General features: G+C 36.6%; 1 protein-coding gene and 1 pseudogene across 5 annotated transcripts in view; one reads left to right on the top strand and one right to left on the bottom strand.

Annotated features, from left to right (window-relative positions):
- VPS13B (vacuolar protein sorting 13 homolog B) overlaps positions 1-26,845 on the top strand; it is a 787,290-nt gene that overhangs the window by 279,287 nt on the left and 481,158 nt on the right. The gene's annotated exons all lie outside the window — the stretch shown is intronic.
- Positions 2,223-2,772, bottom strand: LOC138446295 (chromobox protein homolog 1 pseudogene; annotated as a pseudogene).

Raw genomic sequence — 26,845 nt, 5'->3', positions numbered from 1 at the left:
TTTTTAGCTCCTCTTCACTTTCTGCCATAAGGGTGGTGTCATCTGCATATCTGAGGTGATTGATATTTCTCCCGGCAATCCTGATTCCAGCTTGTGTTTCTTCCAGTCCAGCGTTTCTCCTGATGTACTCTGCATAGAAGTTAAATAAGCAGGGTGACAATATTCAGCCTTGACGTACTCCTTTTCCTATTTGGAACCATTCTGTTGTTCCATGTCCAGTTCTAACTGTTGCTTCCTGGCCTGCACACAGATTTCTCAAGAGGCAGGTCAGGTGGTATGGTATTCCCATCTCTTTCAGAATTTTCCACAGTTTATTGTGATCCACACAGTCAAAGGCTTTGGGATAGTCAATAAAGCAGAAATAGATGTTTTTCTGGAACTCTCTTGCTTTTTCCATGATCCAGCGGATGTTGGCAATTTGATCTCTGGTTCCTCTGCCTTTTCTAAAACCAGCTTGAATATCTGGAAGTTCACGGTTCATGTATTGCTGAATCCTGGCTTGGAGAATTTTGAGCATTACTTTACTAGCATGTGAGATGAGTGCAATTGTGCAGTAGTTTGAGCATTCTTTTGCATTGCCTTTCTTTGGAATTGGAATGAAAACTGACCTTTTCCAGTCCTGTGGCCGCTGCTGAGTTTCCCAAATTTGCTGGCATATTGAGTGCAGCACTTTCACAGCATCATCTTCCAGGATTTGAAACAGCTCAACTGGAATTCCATCACCTCCACTAGCTTTGTGCGTAGTGATGCTTTCTAAGGCCCACTTGACTTCACATTCCAGGATGTCTGGCTCTAGATTAGTGATCACATCATCATGATTATCTGGGTCATGAAGATCTTTTTTGTACAGTTCTTCTGTGTATTCTTGCCATCTCTTCTTAATATCTTCTGCTTCTGTTAGGTCCAGACCATTTCTGTCCTTCATCGAGCCCATCTTTGCATGAAATGTTCCCTTGGTATCTCTAATTTTCTTGAAGAGATCTCTAGTCTTTCCCATTCTGTTCTTTTCCTCTATTTCTTTGCATTGATCGCTGAAGAAGGCTTTCTTATCTCTTCTTGCTAATCTTTGGAACTCTGCATTCAGATGCTTATATCTTTCCTTTTCTCCTTGGCTTTTCACCTCTCTTCTTTTCACAGCTATTTGTAAGGCCTCCCCAGACAGCCATTTTGCTTTTTTGCATTTCTTTTCCATGGGGATGGTCTTGATCCCTGTCTCCCATACAATGTCACGAACCTCATTCCATAGTTCATCAGGCACTCTATCTATCAGATCTAGGCCCTTAAATCTATTTCTCACTTCCACTGTATAATCATAAGGGATTTGATTTAGGTCATACCTGAATGGTCTAGTGGTTTTCCCTACTTTCTTCAATTTAACTTTATAATTGGAAAAGAAAGGGTCTTCTTGTCAGTTTCAAGAATGAGCACCTCTAAGACAAAATGATCTGCCAACGTTCACAAGACTTTACCTCCACAACCAGTTTCCATCTCCCAAGGGGCAGCTTTGGTAACTTCTTAACTGGCTTAGTCCATTGTTGGGAACAGCATTAAGCTCAGGCCGGGAACACCATGGCTTCTGTGTTTCAGGCATTCGTAGCTTTTAAACAGTCTCTCACTATCCTCATTCAGGTTGCCAGTGACAATTTTTGAAAAGCTGCAGTACTGGACACAGAATCCAATCATCATTAGTGGTTCTTTCCTTTATTTCACTGTTTCCCCAAATGTTAACAAAAGTGATCCTAACCTATCTCCCTTCTTTTGCACCCCATCCTACCCACCCCAAATAATACACTAGTAATAACACACTAGCCAAAAACTGTACGCATGCTTTGCTGTAAGAATCGCAGAGTTCACACTATTGGGCAGAAGGCTGTGGGCTGTTGAATTGCTCTTTTAAGTGTCAGTACAGTGTTTCCTAGTCCCCCACATCCCATCCTGCAAGTTTTGTCCTTCATAGAAGGGCCTTTGCTCTTCTTAACAAAGTTCAGAATTGGTTGCCTTGAAACACTGACCCTCCTTTCCCTCCACTGGGATGGGTGTGAAAACTATGTAGCATGGAACAGCTTTAAAGCACTTGGGCTGCTGTAGAGCACAGAAACTGGACTGGCTTGTCAAGGGACATCTTCTCAAGCCATCTTTATGGTGTCAAGACAAGTAGAACTCCTCCTTTCCCCCACTTGAAACCCACAGTCAGATGTGAGAGGGGCTGGTACTCAGCAGAGTTAATTCTTGTCATTGTTTTTGTCATCATCCTCTGAGGGTTAGGGATGCCACGTCAGCCTTTCCTCATAGAGGTGTATGACTATCTGTGGGCACTTGACCTTGGCTTCCTTGTCAGGGACCAAGTCAGTGGCATCAGAGTTTTTCCAGTTCATTTGAAGCATGAGTTCTCCACTGGAGTTTGTCACTCCAGTAGCCTGTTCCAGTTCCAATCCCTGGGCAGGGGTTTTGTGACTCTTGTTTTTTCTTGTTTGGTTTGCTCTCTTCCACCTTGTTTTCCGAATCAGAATCAGAATCAGCTTTGCACTTGCCTCCCTCTGATTTATTTGTCTTGTGTGCTTTCTTCTGTAAATGCAGAAACTCGACAATGAAGCCAGGGCATTCCAGGTTCTCTTCTGCTCTATGCATTGTCCTCTGAGAACCCCTTCCACTTCAGAAGGTGCTCCACTTTGCCGTGTACCACTGGGCAGTCTGGAACTTTTTCCACCACACACTTTCTTCCTCTTCTTCCAGCATGTCCCTCCACTTTCATCTGGTTTTCTTTTTCCCCATAGTGCCAACTTGATGGTATAAAGGGTGACACTGCTCACAGCAGTGCTCAGAAGCATGAGAGGAACGGCTGCCACACTGCTGGCGAGTCTTGTCCAGCCAGCCAGGGGAGTGGTGGCCAGAAAAGCAGCAAGCCCAGTGACCTTGGTCGAACCCCTTCCCTGAAGTGTACCTGGCCCAGGCCAGCTGCCCTCCCCTCAGCCGAACAAAAGGGCCTCACACTCTTGCAGTACTTTCAATAATTTATTCTATTGGAAAAATAGATTCTTGATTTGAAAATACCATTCTGAAATAAGGTGACTTGCCTACCATGAGTTCTTAAATGTATTCATGCTGTTACTATTTCTAATGTTTATTCTACAGTATTTGTAGCCCTTTTTTAGGTTTCTCTGTCATTGGTTGATCAATCTGTTTCACTTATTTATCCATCTTCCCACAGAAGTTCTGATCGCCTTAAAACTTTCTATGAAGCCTAATTGCCCACAGGATTTTAGTCTAAATTTAATTAACTTGAGTGATATCACCTGTTTACTTTCACTCTCTTGACTGGCTTAGATTCATTGCTTTTCTTGGTCCTGAACCATAAATGTGTGTATGTGTGTGTGTGTGTGTGTGTGTGTGAATACCTCAGTATCTTATTTTATTATTATTATTTGGTCATAGTGTGTGGCTTCTGGAATCTTAGTTCCCTGACCAGGGAGTCAGCCTGGGCCCTAAGTAGTGAGAATGTGGAGTCCTGACCATTGAACCACAAGGAAATTCACCTTACTGAACTTTTTAGATCCAGATCAGACATTAGCTCCTCTAAAATGCATCCACTCTCTGGAGAAACTGAGTGGTTTCCTCTATCATATTTCTCTAAATTTGCACTGCATCTTATTTATGTATTTACTACATAATATCACATGTACTTTATTTAAATATCTATTCACATTAAATGTGCGTGTTCAAGAGAACTAGCATGTGATGGTCAATAAACTTTTCTTATGAGTCCTGTTGCAATAGTAGTGATTGAAAAGTCTTCGACTATCTTAATATCCAGAGAGAAAAATACATGTCTTATTACAAATCACCGTAGTAGTATTATACGGGTTGAAAGTGTTCTTGGAAGAATGGTCAGTTCTGACTGGGGGATCAATTTTTTTTTAATAGAGGAGCTCAGCTGCTCTTAACACATTTTAGTATAAGGTTATAATCCATCATTCTTATGTCAGATGGATTTTTTTAAATTAAAATTTTTTTATAATTAGAAATTAATTGCTTTACAATGTTGTGTTGGTTTCTGCTGTATAACAGTGCTAGTCAGCCATAAGTATACATGTATCCCCTTCCTCTTGAAGCTCTCCCCATGGCCCCCACCCCCCTACCCGGGTCATTACAGCACCAGGTAGAGCTCCCTGTGTTATATAGCAGCTTCTTATTAGCTATCTGTTTTACACATGGTAGTGTATATATGTCAGTGTTATTTTCTCAATCTGTCCTACCCTCTTCTTCCCCCACTGTGCCCACAAGTCCATTCTCTAGGTCTGAGTCGTTACGCCTGCCCTGCAAATAGGTTCATTGCACCATTTTTCCTAGATTCCCCATTTATGTGTCAATATATGATATTTGTTTTCCTCTTTCTGACTTGCTTCACTCTGTATAAGACGCCAGATGAGTTTTTCTTTCCTGCCATCTTCATTGTGGATGCCATCTTAGCATTCTCAAACATTTATAAATGAAACATGGTAGAAGTAACTAAAATAAATCTACCTCTGTTGTTTAAAACATCCAATTTCAAAGCTATCCCAGAAGATTATAGGCAGCCTTTCCCTTAAGTGATTTTATTTCCAGTAATTTCAGATGTTTAGGTGCTGACAGCTTATACCCGCTTGTCGTTCCTTTGTTACTGTTAGAAGGCAGGGCTCACAAATAAAATTACCTCATCCAGTGTCTTGTGTCTTTTCTGAAGTTTCATCAACTTATTTTCAGCCTTAGTTTGTTTCTGCAGCCTTCCTATAGAAATAGGGACCTCTTGGTTTACAAATAGCTTTTTAGAGTAATTAGAAAAAATGGGGAGTTATAAGAAAGAAGCTAAATTTTAAAAAGATAAAAATTATATATGACTGAGAAACCTTGACCTTGGTTTGGCTAACAAGTAAAAGAAATAACTTTTTATGTAATTTGAAGAACAGATTTCTCTTCTAAGAAGTTCCAAAAGACAGATTCTAAAAATTTTCTGCAAAGCTTCCTTGACAGTCTGGTGGTTAAGATGTCACCTTCTCATGCAGGGGGTGTGCGTTCCATCCTTGGTCAGGGAGCTAAGATCCACATGCCTCATGGCCAAAAACCCAGAATGTAAATGACAGAAGCAATAGTGTAACAAATTTAGTAAAGGCTTTAAAAGTGGTCCACATTAAAAACAAAACAAAACAAAAAACAAGACAACACTATTATGCAGTGAGAGCATAATCTGATCTATTTAGTTAAAAGCAAAAAATAAAAACACTTCTGTTCTTGATAGTCACACATGTATCAGTACTGCAAAAAAACTGATTAAAGAGGAAAAGCAGTCTTAATATTCTAAAGGAAAATTGAATGACAACCTTATAATAAAAGATTTAATCATATGAAACGAGGAGAAATAGCCTTTAGTATTTTAGTTCTTTGACATTATATAGCAGCATATAATGAAGAGGTTAAAGGAAAATGATTAATTTTATGATAAATAAAGATTAGTTCATTGATTTTAAAGGCAGACCTGCCTACCTAAGATTTAAGTTGAACTTGTTTTGAGGAGACACAGTCTTAATATAGCAAACATCTTTGAAAACATCAGAATACACAGTACTCCTTTACTAATGTTATCACTTATTAAGAAAAGATAGCACTGAAGGCATTCCTGAATCTGTTTCTTGTCGTTTCATTTACGTGACCTGAGTCTCCCCCAAAGTCGTTCTTTTGAAAGTGATTGAAAATATTTCCCCAAAAGTCCTGGATTCCATATTTTTGTGGAAGGCTCCTTAATGATTTGTGGCAGTTAAAATAACTATGAAGAACAAGAAAAGATCTTTGAAATGTACACTATGTTATTATATAATATTATGTTTGATTTTTTGTGATTTTTTTCATTCAAAAAAGTTTTATAGTATATAGGTATGTCACTTATAATTGATTAAATGATTATATTGATTTCCAAAATTATCAGTTTAATGATCAAGAAAATACCTGTTATTTTAACATTGTTTGTATGAGAAAATGAGATTTGACTTAAGTCATTTCAGCCCATAGTTTAGTTTCCTAATGAACATGCCAAAACAATAAAGAATTTTTGTTTAGAGGAATAGATATAGCAACACAGATTGTTTTCTAAGAATTAGTGTTAGGAAACGTTTGGTTAAGCTGAAAAATGAGTTTTAATTTTTACTGTTAGTAAATGAGAACTTACAATTTTGGGGTAAAATCATTTTTGTGAGCTTGCTAGCTCTCTTCATTTTATATTTCAAAGTCTGTGCTTTCTGCTGCTGCTGCTGCTAAGTCACTTTAGTCGTGTCCGACTCCGTGCGATGCCATAGACGGCAGCCCACCAGGCTCCCCCGTCCCTGGGATTCTCCAGGCAAGAACACTGCAGTGGGTTGCCACTTCCTCCTCCAATGCATGAAAGTGAAAAGTGACAGTGAAGTCGCTCAGGTGTGTCCGACTCTTAGCGACCTACCAGGTTTCTCCATCCATGGGATTTTCTAGGCAAGAGTACTGGAGTGGGGTGCCATTGCCTTCTCCCCTGTGCTTTCTAAACAATAGCAAAGAAATATCTTAGGATTCAAAGAAATGAAACAAACTAAAATTGGATATTTCATCAGATTCCAGAGAGTGGTTTTAATTTTCATAGATGTTTTTAGTATGTTCATATGCTAGGAATTTGAATTTCATCTTTAAATATTTATTTTGAAACTGGATAAAAATTTGCCTGCATCCAGAAAACATGTCAAAATTGAATTTTTTACATGAAAATTGCCTGTTATAGTCTACATTATCTTTAGAGTTTTCTTATATAAGACATTAGAAATCTGTTTGTGGAGATGTCTTTTTAGTTGCCTCTGTCCAGAATCAGAACTTTATTAAAGGACCAGGAATGTTGAATTCAGGTAATTTCAGTGGTCTTTTGAGACAAAAATCTAATTCTGATGGAGTAGTATCCAAAGTGGACTTTTAGGCTAGGCAGAGGATAAGAACGGAACAAAGAAAGGAGAAAATGTCCAGTCATGAGAGAAGGGAAGTTGAGAGTAACAGTGGATAATGCTACTTACCTACACTACCTACTCTAGTCCTTAGAGTAGATCCTCTGAAAGAGAGCAAGTGGTTTTATCAGCATTTCTTCTCCACTGCTGCTGTTTGTTGGAGTGTGTAATTTCCTTCAGGTATTTGGGATGGGGAAAAGGTTAAGAGCTCCTAGACTACTATAACTCTACTTGGTGTGTCTGCTTCCAAGTTTGTTCCTCTGTATTCTTTATACAAAACTGATATTTTTTTCGTCTTTAATATAAATAAATTCATGTTATTCTCTACCCTCTTTTATCATATTGAGAATAGAAAATTCCAACTGCTTTTTCTAACTTAAAAATCCCCTACCTACCTCTCATCAGATCTGTAACTCCGCTTCTTTTTCACTCTGTTTTGGCTACACTGCCTTTATATTTCTGTTTAGGGCTGTTCTAGTTGTGCGTTCCGTTTGGAATGGTGGTCTTCCTGCTTTGTAGCTGGCTGCCTCTGTGTCCGCTTACGGGTCAGTTTCATAGAAAGGTATTCCATGACCACTCAGTATTAAGGAGTCACCCATTTTTCTCCTATAACTTTATTATAATTCTCTGAATTATACTTTTCACTATGTGATATTTTCCTGTTTTTGTTTATTTCTCTACTAACTACTGTATCTCTAGTGTCTACAGTGGTGGTTGGCATATAGATGACACGTAATACTTACCTGTTGCATGGAAGATTGTATCAGTCACTGCTTTGGGGCTAGATGTGCTATCCATGTAATACTAGTGTATTTTGTCCAAGTGGTACTGTTCATAATTTTTAGAAACTCCACTGGCTTGCCCTATAAGTTTTATTGTAGAAAGCAAATGGCAACAGTGAAATTGTATTTTCAGACTGAAGTCTGAAAAACTAGCTTTGAATCAGCATTTTCAGCTTTAATATATATTAGGATTAGTCACTATACTTCATTGACTGTGTTCCTTCTTCTGTAAAGTAACTTCTCATAGGATCTGAGGTTTAAATGAAATAGTATGTTTAGGAGTTTCTTACGAAGTACCACATTGATTATTTTAATAAATTCTCCATTATCCTCTCTCCGCCACAAAGATATCAAATAACTTTACCTACTTTTAATGATAAAGTAATTTAAAAATATGAACTTTAATGTTATGATTTTATTACATGTTCTGTATGAAGCTATGACTTAAAAATAAAATTAAATACCGTATAGAATCTCTAATGCAGCTTTTGAGTATTTTATGAATGGCAAATTGGTTGACTTTTAATAATTTCTTTCAGGTTTTCCCCATTAGTTTTTTCATTTCTGTCTGTCTTTCTTTCCTTTCTGTTCCGGTCAGCCAATTTTTATTTTGATTGGGTTTTCATATAATTTGTAATAGTTTTTTAATGCTTTCTGATGTATTTATTATAGAATATGTTTTTAACTAGCTAGAAACATGGATATGTTTCCAGGCTTTGAGGACTATTTGAAGAAGAGTAAAGCCCATTCAGCTTTTCTCTGTTAACATTTTCTATGAAAAACTCTACTCCTGAATACAATTTTCACTTTCCTTTGTCCATACTTTCACTTTTATATTAAAATACTCAGGATGTCCTTTATTCCTCCTTCTTCCCTGTCCAAACCTCTCTGTCCATAAAGAATCAGGTAAAATCTACCTTTTCTCTAGTGATTGTCCCAGTCTGCTCTATCTGAAGTGATTGCTATTTTTAAAAAACTTCATGTCAGCTATTGTTTGTAATTAATCATACTTTACCCTTTCTGATATCTTATATTGTTTTTTTAGTCATTTTAGTTTTCTTTAGTCATTGGTAATTAACCAGTTTACTTTTTTACTATCTTATTTTGTGCTTTTTAAGTGTTATTATGTTTTTCAAGCTAATGAATTGTATGTTCCTATTGCTGTTTCATGCTCTTCTATGACCCTGTCCATAGGGTCTGTTGTAGCATTGTTTTTTAAAATCTTTTTATGTGCTTAATAAAAGTTTTTTTTTCTTTTACTCCTTATTAAATAGCCATTTATTTTATTCCCAAAGGAAATAGTTTGGTATTTTATGAGTGGCAATACTGTGAAGTGGGTAAGTGGCAGACTTATTATGGCCACATTGCTTAGAGTCCAATCCTAGCTTTACCATTTAATAGTGGTAGGACCTTGGGAAAGTCACTCAACCTCTCTGTGCTGTAGTTTTCTAATCTGTAATATAGAAAATAATAATACCTTTTAGGATTATTGTGTGGCTTAACTGAGAAACATAAAATGCTTAACACATAGCTTGGCACATAGTTGCTACTTTGTTGTTACTTTTTGGCTACTTTGTTTGCTACTTTATTGCTATACTAACTGTCCTCACTGAAATTAACGTGATTACTTTATGGAATAATGAAAAAGAGTCTTTGAAGTCTGATAGTCCTTTTATGATCTTGGGCAGCTTTCTTCTCTAAAACCCATTTGGACAGTGGGCATTATTTCAGTTCAGTTCGGTTCAGTCAGTAGTGTCCGACTCTTTGTGACCCAATGGACTGCAGCACACCAGGCTTCCCTGTCCATCACCAACTCCCAGAGCTTATTCAAAGTCATGTCCACTGAGTCGGTGATGCCATCCAACCGTCTCATCCTCTGTCATCCCCTTCTCCTGCCTTCAATCTTTCCCAGCATCAGGGTCTTTTCCAATGAGTCAGCTCTTTGCATCAGGGGTCCAAAGTATTGGAGTTTCAGCGTCAGCATCAGTCCTTCCAGTGAATATTCAGGACTGATCTCCTTCAGAATGGACTGGTTGGATCTCCTTGCAGTCCAAGGGACTCTCAAGAGTCTCCTCCAACACCACAGTTCAAAAGCATTCATTCTTTGGCACTCAGCTTTCTTTCTAGTCCAACTCACATCCATACATGACTACTGGAAAAACCATAGCTTTGACTAGATGGACCTTTGTTGGCAAAGTAATATCTCTGCTTTTTAGTATGCTGTCTAGGTTGGTCATAGCTTTTCTTCCAAGGAGCAAGCATCTTTTAATTTCATGGCTGTAGTCACCATTTGCTGTGATTTTGGAGCCCCCCCCAAAATAAAGTCTCTCACTGTTTTGTTTATTTTGTATATATAATGCTTCATATACATGCCCAGTACAGCATATATATTTATGTTATGTGAATTCTCTCTAGTAACTCTTTCTCTATTCTGAATTGCAGTTGTATTTCTGGAGCCAGCCTATTGCTTTCCTCCCTTCTGTTACCCTTCCGTGTCTTTTCCTTCCCTCCCTCGCTCCTTCTACCCTTCTTTCATCCTTTCATCCTCCCTTCCATCTTGCCATCCATCTGTGTGTTTGTCTGACTAAAGGCAATTCAAGTAAGGAAGACTTTAGCAATTCGTTTAGTGTTTTTAGAACCTACATTGTGGGAAACTGTTTTTCTAAGAATCCATTACATTAAGCTGAGTATGTATACATAAATGAGGGAAAGTGCTGATTTGGGAGCCAGATTTTGGCAGTTATGAATATGGGTTTTAAGGTACTGAACTGTTTTTTTGTCACTTGTGCTGGTGTCCCACCTAAGAAACTTATTGATAAAGTTACTAATTGATAAAGTACTAATTTTATCTGATAGTAGTGTAAAATCAGTGCATGCTTTGGGGCTTGTGGCTCAGCGGTCAGAATCTGCCTGCCAGTGCAGGAGATCCAGGCTCAATCCCTGGGTCAGGAAAATCCCCTGGAGAAGGAAATGGCTACACACTTCAGTCTCCTTGCCTGGAAAATCCCATGGACGAAGGGGCCTGGCAGCCTACAATTTGTGGGATCAAAAAGTCAGGTACAACGCAGTGACTAAACAGCAGTTGTAAAGGGAGTTGCTCATAGACTTATGTTCTTTTCATGTAATATATTGTAACTAAATGGGAAAAATGTCCAGATGTTAAGTCTAGAGGATTATAAATTCAATTTTTTCTCTACAACAAATAATAAAAACCATGTGAATTGTTAATGATTTGCTTTTTCTCTTAGACCAGAGAATGTTGTGGTTGGGTATCCACCTTGTGGGTTGCATAGCATCACCTTAGCCCACATCTGAAGACTAGCAGAAGTGGTCTATCCAGCCAGTTATGAGAGGATATTAGCACCACCTTGTGGTGCTTGCTATACTCTGCCATTTACTATTAGTGTCCTGTCATTACACACATCTTGATAATCAGGAGAGGATAAGCATGGAAGACACCAGTTTGGCAGTTATCTTTCCAAAGCAAATACACATTCTCATCATTGGATACTTACTATCTAATCTTCAGCATCCCAGTAAAATTTTTAATTTGAGATCTTTCCAGTTGTGGTAATAATAGATAAAAGTACTTCAAATCTTGGCCATATGTACAAAATAGTTTTTATAATATGTAGTAATAATATTTGAGATTACTCTGGTAGACAATACTTTTTCTCTGAATTATTTAATATTAAATAAGCCATATCTTTAGAAGTAAGTATTTAAGTATGGTGTATTTGTTGAATTTTGTCTTGATTACTCTTGTAACATGTAGAATATAAACTCACTTTAAAAATATAGTTCTTTGCAAATTAAAATATTTTTGCTATTTCTTGAATAAAATTTTATAATCATGAAATAACACTGACTTTTTAAAGTAACATATTCTTAAAAGCTAGAATATTTTCTCCCAATGATTTAGTTTATACTTTTTTTGTTTTGAACAGCTGGATCCTTAATATTTTTCTCTATTAAATTTGGCTGTAAAGTGAATATATCAGTTATATTCAGTGTAATTCCTTTAAAAAAAAAAAGCCGTGCTAATGATGATGGATAAATATAAAGGATAAGAAGCACAAGAACGTGGGTATCATAATGAAGGTATACTAGAAATACTGAGTCCTATGGGTAATTTTAAAATGTACACTTATTTTTTAAATGTAAATTACCAAAGTTGACTGTTGCTCAACAGTGAGTATTTGTAATAGAAATAAAGAATAAGTATAGAGTTAAATAGAATGTCTCTAGTTTAATATATGGGTTAACCACTTAGCAGTGTGCTCATTCTAATTGAAAAGCTCGGCTTCTTGGTTATGAATCAATGTGCAATCAAAGTCACACATTAGTATTACTTGCCTGCAAGGAAAAGCCACTGTTTTATTCTTTTAAAACATTATTTTGTAAACTTGAAGATATTATAACTAAGACAATGAAGACTTCTTACTATAAGTTTATATTGCTTTCTTTTTTTTGATACCAAGTTTCTTAACTTTTTCAAATAAGAAAAAATTAAAGTTACTATTTAAAATCTCCTTCAATCAGAAATCAAAATGTGAAAACACTAATATTTTAAGAATAGGAAGTGTATAATTTGAGAATAAAGATATATATTCTTTTCTGATAATCTTTTTCTCCTAGATTTATGACTACTTGGGTAAGATCTACTGGTAAGAGCAAAAGGTGGTGTAAGTAGTCTGTTATATTACTTAGAAAATTGGCAGAATTGTGGTATCACTGACAGAAACAAGGCAACAAACAATGAGACCCAGTTTTGTTTGTTCTTTCGAAAGGTTTTGTTGGTTATTGTCCCTTCCTCTCAGGGACATTGGTTTTGTTTTCCATAGAGTATTCATTATTTCATCATTTTCCACATCATTGTGGAAAATTATTTTGTTTTGAGGCAGATCATTACTTCCAATTTTTTTTTTTTTACTCTCTGTACTCTTATGTCAGGCAGGTTTATGCCTACAGGTGATAATACTAGGATTGATGTACTATCTATAGTTAACTTGAACAAGTTACCACCACTCATACAGTTTCCTCATTCATATAATGAAAATGATAATACCTGGCATATAGTAGTAAATGCTTGGCAAATGATGGCTATTACCTGGTATTATTATCGGAAATGGACTTCAGAGTGATCTTACCAACAGAGTCTTACTATGAAATCCATTGGACACTCACTGCATTATAAGGAATGGATAGGCATTCAGTGCCTCTCAGTATTGCGGTTTGGAGCCGTACCTCTCATTCATTGTCTCACATCAGGGGTTGGCAGACTCTTTACAAAAGGCCACATAGTAAACATTTTAGATTTTGCAGACCATAGGTCTCTGTTTCAGTTACTCGATTTTGCTGCTGTAACAAGAAAGCAGCTGGAGACAGCATGTAAATGAAAGAATGTGCTGTGTTCCAGTCAAACTCTATTATAGACACCACAATTTGAATTTAGTATAATTTTCATACAATATTATTCTTCTGAGCTTTTTCAACTTTAAAAAAAATGTTAAAGTCTTTTTTAGTTTATCTGTACAAAAGAAGATACACTGAATTTGGCTTGCAGACTGTATTTGCTGACCCCTTAGAATAGAAACACAGGGTCGGGAGGGGCAGGATTACAGGCAGTCTCTATAGCAGAATATCAGAACCGCATCTCCCATGAAGGAGGGAAATCAGAGTTGTACTTCTGGTGCAAGTGTTAACCCATGCTGATCCTAATTAAGACAGCTTTTGGATAATAATATCCAGGATTGTCAGTCTTTCCCATCCTCGGCTTATTAGATAAGTGAGGTTTGTGCACCCTGGTTTCCTAATGTGCAGAATTGGCCTATTCAGATTTTATCAATTAGGGACAGAGTAATTCTCTGTGAACTATCATGAAGACATACATTGAATACAAGGGGATGAAAAGGTATGCTATTTGGTATGGCTGTCTTTGAAAGTGAAAGTGTTAGTCACTCAGTCGTGTCCAACTCTTTGCAACCCCATGGACTGTGGCCCACCAGGATCCTCTGTTTATGAAATTCTCCAGGCAAGAATGCTGGACTGGGTTGCCATTTCCTACACCAGGAAATCTTCCTGACCCAGAAATCAAACCCGGGCAGGTTCTTTGCTGTCTGAGCCACCAGGGAAGCTGCCTTTGGGCATATGTAGATATTGGTGTTCTCCAGGCCCTCCTATAAAGACTGGTTTGATTAAGGAACTCCTCACTATTTGTAATTTTGATTCTACAGGATTTTCATTTCTTGAATGTACCTATCAGCACTGTATCCCCACCCCACCCCAACCCCCAAGATGCTGAGTTTTTCTTCCTGTACATCTGTTTCTTAGAAGACCTTTTGTAGGATTTGTTACCTTAACCCAGTAATTCAAGAAGCTTTTGTTGCTGGCAAATGACATGTCTAGTTCTGCAAAATCTAAAGACAGAACTATTTTTAGTACTTCATCTCATTTCATCCCTAAGCTGTGGTTTTGATGACAGTGATGATAATGATTGCAGTAACTGTCACTTTTTGGTTTCTGTGTACCAGTCATTTTATCAACAGTGTCTCATTCAGTCTTCAGAACAGCCCTATACATTATGCAGTGTTAATCCCATTTTACATTAAGAAAATATATGCAGAGAAATGATAAGATCAGGAATTTACAGTTGGTGTCAATGCCTGATTCAGTCCTACACCTTTGGCTTCAAAGCTTTCTGCACCTCTTTGTTCTCATTAAACGTTTTACATTCTTGGGCATTGCTCTTCTTTGTTTACTCCAGTTTCTCTACTAAACATTGGTTAGGGCAGTGATTCTGTTTTAAATATGTCTTTGTAACTTCAGCTCCTATTGTAGAGCCTGATGAATGCTGATTGAATTGGTGATTGAAGACAGTTATGTGGTCTCATGGTAAAATAAGGGAAGAATGGTCACATATAAATTAGGAAGTCCCTGTTAATCATGTAGGATGAGTAAAGAGGGTCATTTAATGTAGAGTGAGTCTTTCCTAAGAACCATTTGATGGTCCTAATACCATTATATATGGTTATTATTTGTTGAGACTATCTATGTTATCTAATCATTAGATATATAAAGCTATCATTTTAGGTGATTTTTTTAAATATCATATCCTTTTGAAATACTAACTCATGTCAGGCCTAGAATAGTGACAGATACATAGTAAGTGTCTGCTGTCTTTCTCTCCCTATCGCCTTCCCCTTTCTTACTCTTTTTTTCCTCTCTCTGTATTTACATATATACATGTTGTACACATATGCATATGTATATATGCATATGTGTGTATATATTTAAGATTACAAGTAGTAATTCAGAGTTAATAAATCCTGATTTTTGAAATGGGAAATAAATTGAAAATTTATGAGAGGATCCTGCAAATAATATCACACATATACATTTGCATACGTGTGTGTATGTATATGGTTGTAAAGGCATTCATTCTACAGCAGAACCATTTCTGCCATAATGCCATACACTCATTCCTAAAGAAATCTGTTTGGCATATATGTTTAAAAGGGCTTTTAGGGAAAATTGGAGTAGAAGCAGTTACATACATGTGGGTACTGGTTACTCTGGTAACCAGAGTTACCAAACTAAAAGTTTTGGTGAGAATACTGTAGTTAAGTCTCCTCTGGCAATTGTAATCAGCGTCATTGTCAAAGTAGCCTTAAATTTGGGGTCTCATGATTTATTTTGAGATATAAACTTTTGAGAAAATTAGCATTTAAGAGTGACCATTCTCCTCAAAATGAAAAACTCTGAATCAGTATATAGACTTGTATTTTTTTATGCTTAGGATAAATGTCTTAGCATCTTTATCTGCACTCCCATCTTCAGATAGCTTAATATATGGAAGATCTAGTGATCAGGAAGACTCTGAATTACTCACTCTCTGTGTGGGAGAAGAGCTCTTCCATGGGATTATCAGCCTTTTCACATCATATGTTGCTAAAGCTTTCTTATTCATGGTGAGAAAGCTGATAGCTTCGAAATGTGCTGAGAAAAGTCATGTATGAGTCAATGTAACCCTTTGGTTATGTGTGCTGATCTCATTACCCTATTTACCAATCATAGTTTAGTTGAGTAGTTTTAAAGAAACATAAATTATAGTTTAACAGACTGTTTATAAATAAGGCTTTTAGCTCAAAATAGATACAGACTTATACTTTAACTCCAAAATAGGATGTCTTTTCACTATCGTTTAAAAATATTTACTGTAATTAGTAAACAATCTAGTCATAGCCTATTGCATAACACTAGAAAATGGAAAATAATGTGAACAAACATACAGTTAAAAAAGACAGAAGCTAGAGGAGGTTTCAGTAAAATGTTAAGTGTACGTGGAAGAAACAATAAGACTTAAAACGTGTTATGGGGAAAATAGGCTATTTAGTTGAATTATATATTTTATTAAAAACCCATTAGTGGATACTTGGAAGAGATGACCTCTTTGAGAAGTATTATAGGTCCGAGATTATAATTGTGGGGCTCTATGGTCAAATAGATCTGGTTTTAAATCCAATCTTCTGAGCTTAATTGCTTCTATGATCCTCATGATATGTTTTTTTAGGACTCAATTTTAACATCTGTAAAATGAGTTTAGTGTATCACTTATTTCCTTGGGTTGTTGTTAAAATTAAGGAGGAAAAGCCTTAAAGGTTTTTAGAGTAGTGCCTAGTACATGAAAAGTGCTATTATTTTTATTTTGCTACCTGAAAGGTAAGAATCACAACTTAGCCTTTTTTACATTTATATATAATGAAAACAACAGCCATTTAAAGTGAGATTTGTTGTTGTTGTTGTTGTTCCAGGTAACAACTCTTTGAAATCAGAAAAATACATAGTCATTGTATGTAAGACAGTTGACTGTCTTACTATAATTTTGTGACCACTATTCTAAAAGCGGGCTTCCCAGGTGACTCAGTGGTAAAGAGTCTGCCTGCCCCGTAGGAGACCCAGGTTCAGTCCCTGGGTGGGAAAGATCTCCTGGAGAAGGAAATAGCTACCTACTCCAGTTTTCTTGCCTGGGAAATCCCATGAATAGAGGAGCCTGGAGGGCTGCAGTCCATGGGGTGGCAAAGAGTTGCCCACAACTCAGTGACTAAACAGCAGCAGCATCCTAAAAGCAGGATCTTACTGCTGCTTTGTAGTCATTCCTTTTCCCCCGCTAGTCTCATTATCCTGTGCTCTCCTGTTCTTATATTAGCATCATATGGGGGCTTGTTAGAACTGCACCATCTCAGGCTACACACTAGATCCATAGAATCATAACCTGCATGTTAATACAGTTCCCCAGGTGACTTTTAAGCACGTTCAAATTTGAGAAGCACTGTCCTTAAACCACTGTTTCTCATTTTATACTCCCCTCAAACCCTTCTCCATCCATGACACTCAGCTCCTTGAAATCCCTTTCATGGATAATGACTTTGCTTCCTGCTTCTCTGGGGGAAAAAAAATGAAGCTATGAGAAGAAGCTGTCATACACACACTCAAGAGCACAACCATCTTACCTTGCAGTATCTTTGCAGTGCTCTGCTTTCAAGTTACTATAGATGAAATAACCATGCTACGATCTGATGGTGAGTCACTAGATACCATTGCTTCTCCCTATTCAAGAATATCACTGCAGTAAATCTGTACTCATTCACTGTGTCATTCACTTTTTCCCTCTCTGCTGGATCATTCTTCGCAGGCTGTAAACATGCTGTCTCTTGTCTTAGGAAAACAAACAAACAAAACTTTCCTTGGATCCCACTTTCTTCTCAACAGCTATCACTATATTTATTTGCCCTCTGCAATAAAATTTCTCAAAAGAATCGTCTTATACCTGTCATCTCCATTTCTTCTCTTCCTGTTTCTGAATGCATTTCATTCAGTCTTTTGCTCCCCCTACTCCACTGAAACTGAGCTTGTCCAAATTACTGGTAATCTAAATACTGTTACATTCAGCTGGCAGTTCGCAATCCTTATTTTTTTTAACTTGGCAGCAATAATTTAAATGTTGATCACTATTCCTTGAAATACTTTCTTCCCTGTGCCACTTCTCTGGGTTTCTCTTTTTTCTCTGTTTCTTGTTCTTATTGTCTGGTTCCTGTTCATTTCCCACTTGAATTATGTGACCTATTTGACCTGGCTTCTTCCACATGGCGCACTTTCAAGGTTCATCCACATTACAGCATGTGTGTATGTGTGTGCTCAGTATTGTCCAGCTCTTTGCAACCTCATAAACTGCAGCCCACCAGACTCCTATCGCCATGGAATTTCCCAGACAAGAATACTGGAGTAGGTTGCCATTTCTTTCTCCACGTTATAGCATATGTCAGTACTTTCTTCTTTTTTTGTGGTCAAATAATATTCCGTTGTGTCTATACATTATTATTTGTTTATCCATTCATCCTTTATAAACATCTGAATTGTTTCCACATTTTGGAAATTATTAATAAGTGCTGCTATGAACATATGTATATATATTTAGAATATATGACTACATATGTTGGTTTGAGTACTTGATTTTCCTTATTTTGTGAATATATCTAGGAGTTGAATTGCTGGGTCATATGATAAGTCTATGTTTATATTATTGAGGAACCTCCAGATTGTTATCACATTAGCTGAACCATTTTTATTTCTACTAGCAATGTACTAAATGATTCCTATTTTTCCACATCCTTGTCAGTATTTGTTGTTTTTGATTTTTTTTTGAGTATTGTCTTCCTAGTGGGTTTATGATGTTGAACAGCTTTTAATGTGATTATTGAGCATTGACATATCCATACCTATTTCTTCTTTCTGTTGAATTCTTGAGAAGATCCTTTGAAGTTCTATGGAGTCGTCTCTCTGTGCAGCTCTGTCCTCTTTGGTACACTTTCCTGAGAGCTTTAGGCACTCTGATCTCTGTGTATTCTCAGCTCTGTCTCTGAGAGAGAGTGCCAAGCTTTGTTTGGTTGCTCTCTCTGCACTAGAACCTGGAAGTTCTCTCAAGACAGTCAGCTGAGATAATTTGCAGTGTTCCCCTTGTTTTTTGTGTGGTAGGGTCCACAGTCCTCTGTTGCCTGATTTCTTGTGTGTTGCATACCTTCACTTCATATATTTCCCCCCACCAATATTTTGATTGTTTCACATGAGAGGGTAAATCTGGTCCTGTAACTTAGCCTGATGTGGAATCTTTTCATCTTTAAAATGGAGAAAATAAGACTCAAAAGAGTATGCCAAATTCATATTAACTCTGCTGAGATTCCTGTGAAGAATTCATGTCATCTTTCCATGTACCCTCACTATCTCGGATGTCAAACATTTGTGCTTTGGCAGTCTACTGGCTGGACTTGGCAGACTTTTGCGGGGGTGCAGTATATAATCAATTGGTTTACTTTGTCAGGGGTTGTAGACATTGATTATTATTCACCTGGGAGTGGAGAACTTTGTAAATGAAATTTGAATCTCTTCTATGACTACTGGCAAGAACTGAAAAATTCTCAGTAATGAAAATCACATGTTTTAAAAGAAATGGACCGAGGAATACATTGTTTTAGTGATGTTGCATTTTCTCTTTATTTGTAATGGAAATATCTTTTCTTTCCAGGAATATTAAGAGACTTGTGACACAGACCTCTTTTTTTGCTGTTGTTAAATTAAGGAGCTTTCAGTATTAGGAAAGATTTAAAAAATTTTCACAATATTTATTCGAAAATGCAACATTTATGTAAGAACATGTCCTTGTCCTTAATAAATAGACACTGGCATATTTAGAGGTATATGGGCACCATGTATTCAGTATACTCTAAAATTGATCATAAAGGGCTTTATGCATATACTGAGACACACATATGCAGATATGTTGGTATATGAGTCCAAATTTAGAAAATTGGAGGATTTGCTTGAAAGATATTTTGAACTTCCTTGTACTATTCTTGTAGCACTGAAGCTTGGAATTATATTAAAGCTATCACATTTTTTTAAAGAACTACAATATTATGATCACTTCTAGGTGTGAAGTGTGACATTTCCTTCATTTTAGCCTTTTCGGCATTCATTTCCTCCCTGTCTGATATTTGCAAGCTATATAGCTCAAGGGGGATTGATCTCACAGGGTAGTTCCAGGACTGAACATGGGACCTGTGCCTCAAAATCCAGTTCTGTTCCTTTATTGAAGTGATTGGTTCAGGGATGATCAAATAAGGCAAGCCAACACAGGGAGATTCATTTCTAAGATTTCTGTTGAAATTATTGTGAAAGAGAAACTACCATCATGTTTCCAAGTGAGTAGGTTATAATCGTGAACCTAATTGTAGTCACTTGCCTTTATTTATAACACTTTACCTGAAAACAGTGAAATCAATTTAGAGGAAAGAGAACCAGCAAGCTTCAGTAAGAAAATTGTTGTTATATATAAATTAAGCTTGATTTAATTAGCATTTGGTGCTTTGGACCATTCCCTTGGAAATACTGAGGAAAAAGAGAGAAGATGTTTAATATCTTGATTTTCTTTTGTATTCTGATTCCATCTTTCTAAACATTCTTTAATTTTCTTTTTTCATTTCTCCATAGTCATCTCATTTCCTTAATGAATGGAAACTTGAGGTTATTTTTTTCTTTTGATTACTCTGGTTTTAGCTGTGTTTATTTACATGTATATATAATATTTATACATAATACATTTTAATATATAATGACTATACTATTTATATGTGTGCATTACTTTCATTGTTTATTATGTTGTAGCATATTTAAATTTGTGTCTATCTTAATTTTACCTTATGGTTGTTAATTAAATATAACTCCTTATTTCCATGGTTACGCTTTTAGGCCAAGGTATAATGTTTCCATAAATAATATTGGCCTATGTATTACAACTGCTGATAAATATCTTTACCTTGGTATCCCATCCAGTCCCAAAGAATGTTCAAACTACCACACAATTGCACTCATCTCACACACTAGTAGAGTTATGCTCAAAATTCTCCAAGCCAGGCTTCAGTAATACATGAACTCTGAACTTCCAGATGATCAAGCTGGTTTTTGAAAAGGCAGAAGAAACAGAGATCAAATTGCCAACATCCGTTGGATCATCGAAAAAGCAAGAGAGTTCCAGAAAAACATTTATTGACTACGACAAAGCCTTTGACTGTGCATCACAAAAAACTGTGGAAAATTCTGAAAGAGATGGGAATACCAGACCACCTAACCTGCCTCTTGAGAAACCTATATGCAGGTCAGGAAGCAATAGTTAGAACTGGACATGGAACAACAGACTGGTCCCAAATAGGAAAAGGAGTACATCAAGGCTGTATATTGTCCCCATGCTTATTTGACTTCTGTGCAGAGTACATCATGAGAAACGCTGGGCTGGATGAAGCACCAGCTGGAATCAAGATTGCTGAGAGAAATATCAATAATCTCAGATATGCAGATGACACCACCCTTATGGCAGAAAGCAAAGAGGAACTAAAGAGCCTTATGATGAAAGTGAAAGAGGAGAGTGAAAAAGTTGGCTTAAAGCTCAACATTGAGAAAACTAAGATCATGGCATTTGGTCCCATCACTTCATGGCGAATAGATGGGGAAACAGTGTCAGACTTTATTTTTGGGGGGGCTCCAAAATCACCATGGATGGTGATTGCAGCCATGAAATTAAAAGACACTTACTCCTTGGAAGAAAAGTTATGACCAACCTAGACAGCATTTTAAAAAGCAGAGACATTACGTTGTCAACAAAGGTCCATCTAGTCAAGGCTATGGTTTTTCCAGTAGTCATGTATGGATGTGTTAATGGGCTTCCCTGGTGGTTCAGAGGTTAAAGTGTCTGCCTGGAATGCAGGAGACCCAGGTTCGATCCTGAGTCAGGAAGATCCCCTGGAGAAGGAAATGGCAGCCCACTCCAGTACTCTTGCCTGGAGAATCCCATGGAGGAAGGAGCCTGGCAGGCTACAGTCCATGGGGTCAAAAAGAGTCAGACACGACTGAGTGACTTCACTTCACTTCATGTATGGATGTGAGAGTTGGACTATAAAGAAAGCTGAGTGCCAAAGAATTGATGCTTTTGAACTGTGATGTTGGAGAAGACTCTTGAGAGTCCCTTGGACTGCAAGGAGATCCAACCAGTCCATCCTAAAGGAGATCAGTCCTGAGTGTTCATTGGAAGGATTGATGTAGAGGCTGAAACTCCAATACTTTGGCCATCTGATGCAAAGAGCTGACTCATTTGAAAAGACTCTGATGCTGGGAAAGATTGAAGGTGAGAGGAGAAGGGGATGACAGAGGATGAGATGGTTGGATGGCATCACCAATTCAATGGACATGAGTTTGAGTAAACTCTGGGAGTTGGTGATGGACAAGGAGGCCTCACATGCTGCAGTCCATGGGGTTGCAAAGAGTCAAACACAACTGATTGAACTGAACTGAACTGGTATCTCATAGACACCCTGAATTCCCCATTTTTCAAATTGCTGTCTTCACTTTTCTCTTCAAACCTCTTTCTTATTTTAGTCCATTTAATTAATAATTGTATCTTCTCAGTGACTTGAGCAATTCTTTAATATAATCCCATTAAACTGTATGTGATTTCAGGGGAGGGACTGTGATAATTCCCCAAAGGGAACTTGAGTGCTTTACCAGAAGACACAAGAGATTTGTAGGGGTTTCTCAGATAGGAAAGCCTAAGAGAAAGGCTTATGTACTCCTGTTATTATGGATTATAGTTGAGGATTAACATTATGAGTCAGCAGAGGGAGACCTATTTGGGTGTATAATCTAATTAGTCACAAGTTTCTTGAACCGTTCTTCCTCGGAGATTTTTTTCCCCCACTTGCTTACATACTCCATTGTTCAAGGGTCTACTCCTCAGGACACTGCCTTTGCTGCTCATCTAGCTTCTGTGTATATTTATGGGCACCAAGTGAAGAGCTGTATTGCTCTATATTATAGGAGTACACTGCAAGTTCTGAGTTCAGAGGCAAGAGACATATTGGATGGACACAGGCTTTGTCAGTTTTTCCTGTGTGGAATTGCTTAGGAAGCCGCGTAGAGCTGTTTACCACTGCAACTACTAGAATGATTTAGGGTCAGGTGGAGAATTAGAGGTATCTGAGACAAGGCAATGGAATGCTAGAGAGTAAAAAATAATAATAAAAAGGAAAATGTTCATCATAACACATGTATTTTTTTAAGCATCATAAAACATACAGAAAAAATGTATTATAGAATGTGATGCCTATTATATCTTTAAAAAATATATTTGTTTCCAGATACCAGCTTCATGTGGCTGCAGTGTAGCCATAGATGTTGAAAAGCTGGAGTTCAATCCTCAAATATTAGGAGTCTGATCTACAACCAAATGTTAATATTGATTAAAAATATTTTCTTCCTAGTTTTGTGGACCGTGACAAATCTCCACATAGTCTGTATTACTTTTATAATTAGGTTAAAGGCTTAATACAGCATAGATGAAAGTGTATAACATTGGAATATTGGAAAACAGGCTGGAGAACTGTTATCAGTAATCAAAGTGTGTCTTATATTAAGTAATATTTGGAGTATTCTTTGGTTTGAAGCACATTTTAAAATAATTACTTCTGGATGAAATGAAGCTGTGCCTGCATGATCAGTCACTCAGTTATGTCTAACTCTTTGTGATCCAGTGTACTGTAGCCCTCCAGGCCCCTCTGTCCATGGGATCTGTCAGGTAAGAATAATGCGGGTGGGTCATCATTTCCTCCTCCAGAAATGAAGCTATACTTAGTAATAAAGTATTTGAAAGGTTAAAGGTAAATGTAAAATTTTATTTATATATTCATCCATTAAATGCAGTATTTTTAAAGTGTGGAACCTTTGCTTGACATTGGTTATATATGAACAGTGGAGATAGTCACTGATTTCATGAGCTTATATTGTATCTGAGGAGGTAGACAATGAGTAAGGAAAAAATTATATAATCACAAATATTAAAGATATTAGATGAAAACTTAATTTGCTAGAGTGTTTAGAGACAGGCCTCCGTGAAGGATATGAGAAGTAACTGAACAAGTAGCAAAGCATTTGGCATGTGCAAGGGTAGCCGGAGTATAGTCACCAGGGGAGAGTGTCAGAGATGAGATTTCAGAGAGATGTGAGTCATCTGGCGTGGCTTCATAGGGTATGATGAGAAGTTTACATTTAATGCAAAGGGAATTGGGAAGACAGTGTTTAAGCAGAGGAATAAGAGTCTGATTTATCATCTAAACACATGAAGTCTTTAGATGTTTACATACATTGTTTCAAGTTTTTATGATGAAAGTAATTGTATCTTTAGTAATTAAAATTTGGAAAGTTAGAAAATCCAGGAAGCAGGAAAAAAAATTAACTCATCAATCAGTCACAAGCCATTGAAATTTCTTTTACGTATGGCCTGCTAGAGTTCCCCCTGCTATTTATTTACCTTGCATTTAATTTGAGTTTGAATAGCTTACAGAGTGAAAGTCACTCAGTCGGTGTCCAACTCTTTGCAACCCCATGGATAGTCCATGGAATTCTCCAGGCCAGAATACTGGAGTGGGTAGCCTTTCCCTTCTCCAGAGGGTCTTCCCAAATCAGGGATTGAACCCAGGTCTCCCGCACTGCAGGCGGTTTCTTTACCAGCTGAGCCACCAGGGAAGCCCTGTCTTGTTTTAGATTGTATTTAAAATTTTCCTTTATGTCCTAAGAATTTTCTGTTTATTGCATAGACTTTGAAACCATCATTTTAATGATCATGTACTAGTTTGTCACTTGAGTACATCAGTTTGCTTAATCAGCCCTCATTTTTGGAAATTTAGATTATTTCAAGTATTTTCTATAATATATAACTATAAATGAAATTCCTAATATTAATTCCCACATTTCATTAGCATAGATTTCTGGAAATTAATTAGTTAAAAGGTGTGAACTTTTTGTTACCAAATTCATATGCAAAACTGTTATAGTATACTCCTACCAGCAGTGTGTTAACAGGGATTAGCAAATTTTTTTCTTATGGGGTCATATACTACAAATTTTAGGCTTGTGAGCTGTATAGTCTCTATAGCAGCTGCTGTTTTAGTACAAAATTGACCGTAGACTATTCATAAACAAATGGGTGTGGCTGTGTTCCAAATTAAAATAATTTCAGTAAAATATCCCAAAGTCTGTGGATTACAGTCTATGTTACACTATCAGTTATACCATACCTTGCTAGTATCTTTTTAAACTTTGAAAATTGTGTGTCTCAGAGTTTTGGAATTACATTTGACAAACTTATTTAAAATAGTTTTAAATCCCATGTCACTCAAAGTTTCATTGTTATTTTTTAAAGTAATAAGGTAATATGAAGTTAGTTCAGTTCAGTTCAGTTCAGTTCAGTTCAGTTCAGTCGCTCAGTCATGTCTGACTCTTTGCGACCCCATGAATCGCAGCGCGCCAAGCCTCCCTGTCCATCACCAACTCCCGGAGTTCACTCAGATTCACGTCCATCGAGTCAGTGATGCCATCCAGCCATCTCATCCTCTGTTGTCCTATGAAGTTAATATACTTTTTAATTGTGAATTGTGGTTGGTTTTAATCACTGCAGCTATTCCTTGTGTCCTGTGTTTTATATGTGTGTGCTCAGTTGTTTCAGTTGTGTCCTACTCTTTGAGATTCCGTGGATTGTATACATTTGCTCTGTATTAACCTTTGATGTTACAAAAGACTGTAATCCAGTTTAAACTCCAGAAATATTGACTTAATTGTTTTAATGGTTGGCAGCCATGAATTTGAACCAATACAATATTGTAAAGTAATTAACCTCCAAATAAAATAGATAAATTAATTTTTTTAAAAGCAAAAAAATACTATAATGCTGTAAAGCTAAAGTTGCCTTCTCTTCAAACTTATGTGTATCTTGTAGTGTTTTATGTCTGAGTTATAAAGGAAAGATGTCAAAACTTAAACCTTTGTCAAGTAGAATAAAACATTGGCATATTTCAGAGACTTGCTGTTCTTTTTATGGTGGTCTGTATGGTATAGAGTTAAATTCCAGATAACCTTCAAGTACTGTATTAAATATTTTTGGAAAATAGAAATAGGATAGATTAAACATGCACATTTTTTTTTCAGCTATCATTTTTTTCACCCCAGAAGCAAGTCATTTTGGGGGAAAAATCATTATAGTTTCAGGGTGCTTGGTGAAAAAGATAAATATTGGAATTTTGTTTGTGTTGTTACATGTGAATAAGAGATTCTCTAAAAAATTTTTCTTTACTGATGTTTGCAAAGTGGTAACCGTAAGGTTCTTATATTTAAAAAAGCACCCTTAATTTCTGAAAAAACTGAGAGAAATAACTAGGCTGGGGAAGGATGACTGATGGAATGGAGGGAAGTGTCCTGGACTTAGGAATGCTAAGAGGTCTATCCTGTGATTTATGCCATGCAATTTTAGTTGAAATGAGAAGTAATGGTATTAAGTATCAGAAAATACATGCTTATCTGGTTTCAGTCAGAACAACATTGCTTTTAGTTTCCAGGTTAAGATTTATTATTATTATTAATACATGCTTAATATTTAAAGCTTTCATAATTAAATCAAAATGTATATTCTGTCTTCTAGTTAGTTTGCTGAATATTATCATAATTTTGAAAGAGACCTTTCCAACCAGAGCTGGTCCGTGGAATTTTAAACTGTAGACATGGTCTAATGTGGATGACTTTGAAGATCCTTCTTCTAGTTGATTTTAAGTTGTAATAAAAAAAAAATTGTTTTCTGCTAGTATCTATTTAAAGAGATACATGCCTATGATCCTTAATTCTGTGTGCTTAAAATTTAAGCCAGATGTAGCTTCATAGAGTCAATAAGATTAAAATGCTAAGTCACATCATGATTAATTATTTTGAATTAAACATGATCCGAGATTATCAGTGTTGGCTTTAAAAAACATAAACCAAACTGAATACTGCTTTATACCTTAATTCATATTTTATGTCTCATTATTTCAAAAGGTAATTGTTTGCAGTGCTTATAGCCTTAGGTTATTTAATATATGCCAATATGAGTAAGATATACTTTGGAGTTTTGGGCCTATATGTAAAAGAGATACAGAAATATTTGAAATG

Source organism: Ovis canadensis, chromosome 9 (assembly GCF_042477335.2).
Source record: "Ovis canadensis isolate MfBH-ARS-UI-01 breed Bighorn chromosome 9, ARS-UI_OviCan_v2, whole genome shotgun sequence".
Classification (NCBI taxonomy): domain Eukaryota; kingdom Metazoa; phylum Chordata; class Mammalia; order Artiodactyla; family Bovidae; genus Ovis; species Ovis canadensis.
Note: the sequence above shows the minus strand (reverse complement) of the source record. Positions and strands in the feature narration are given on the sequence as shown.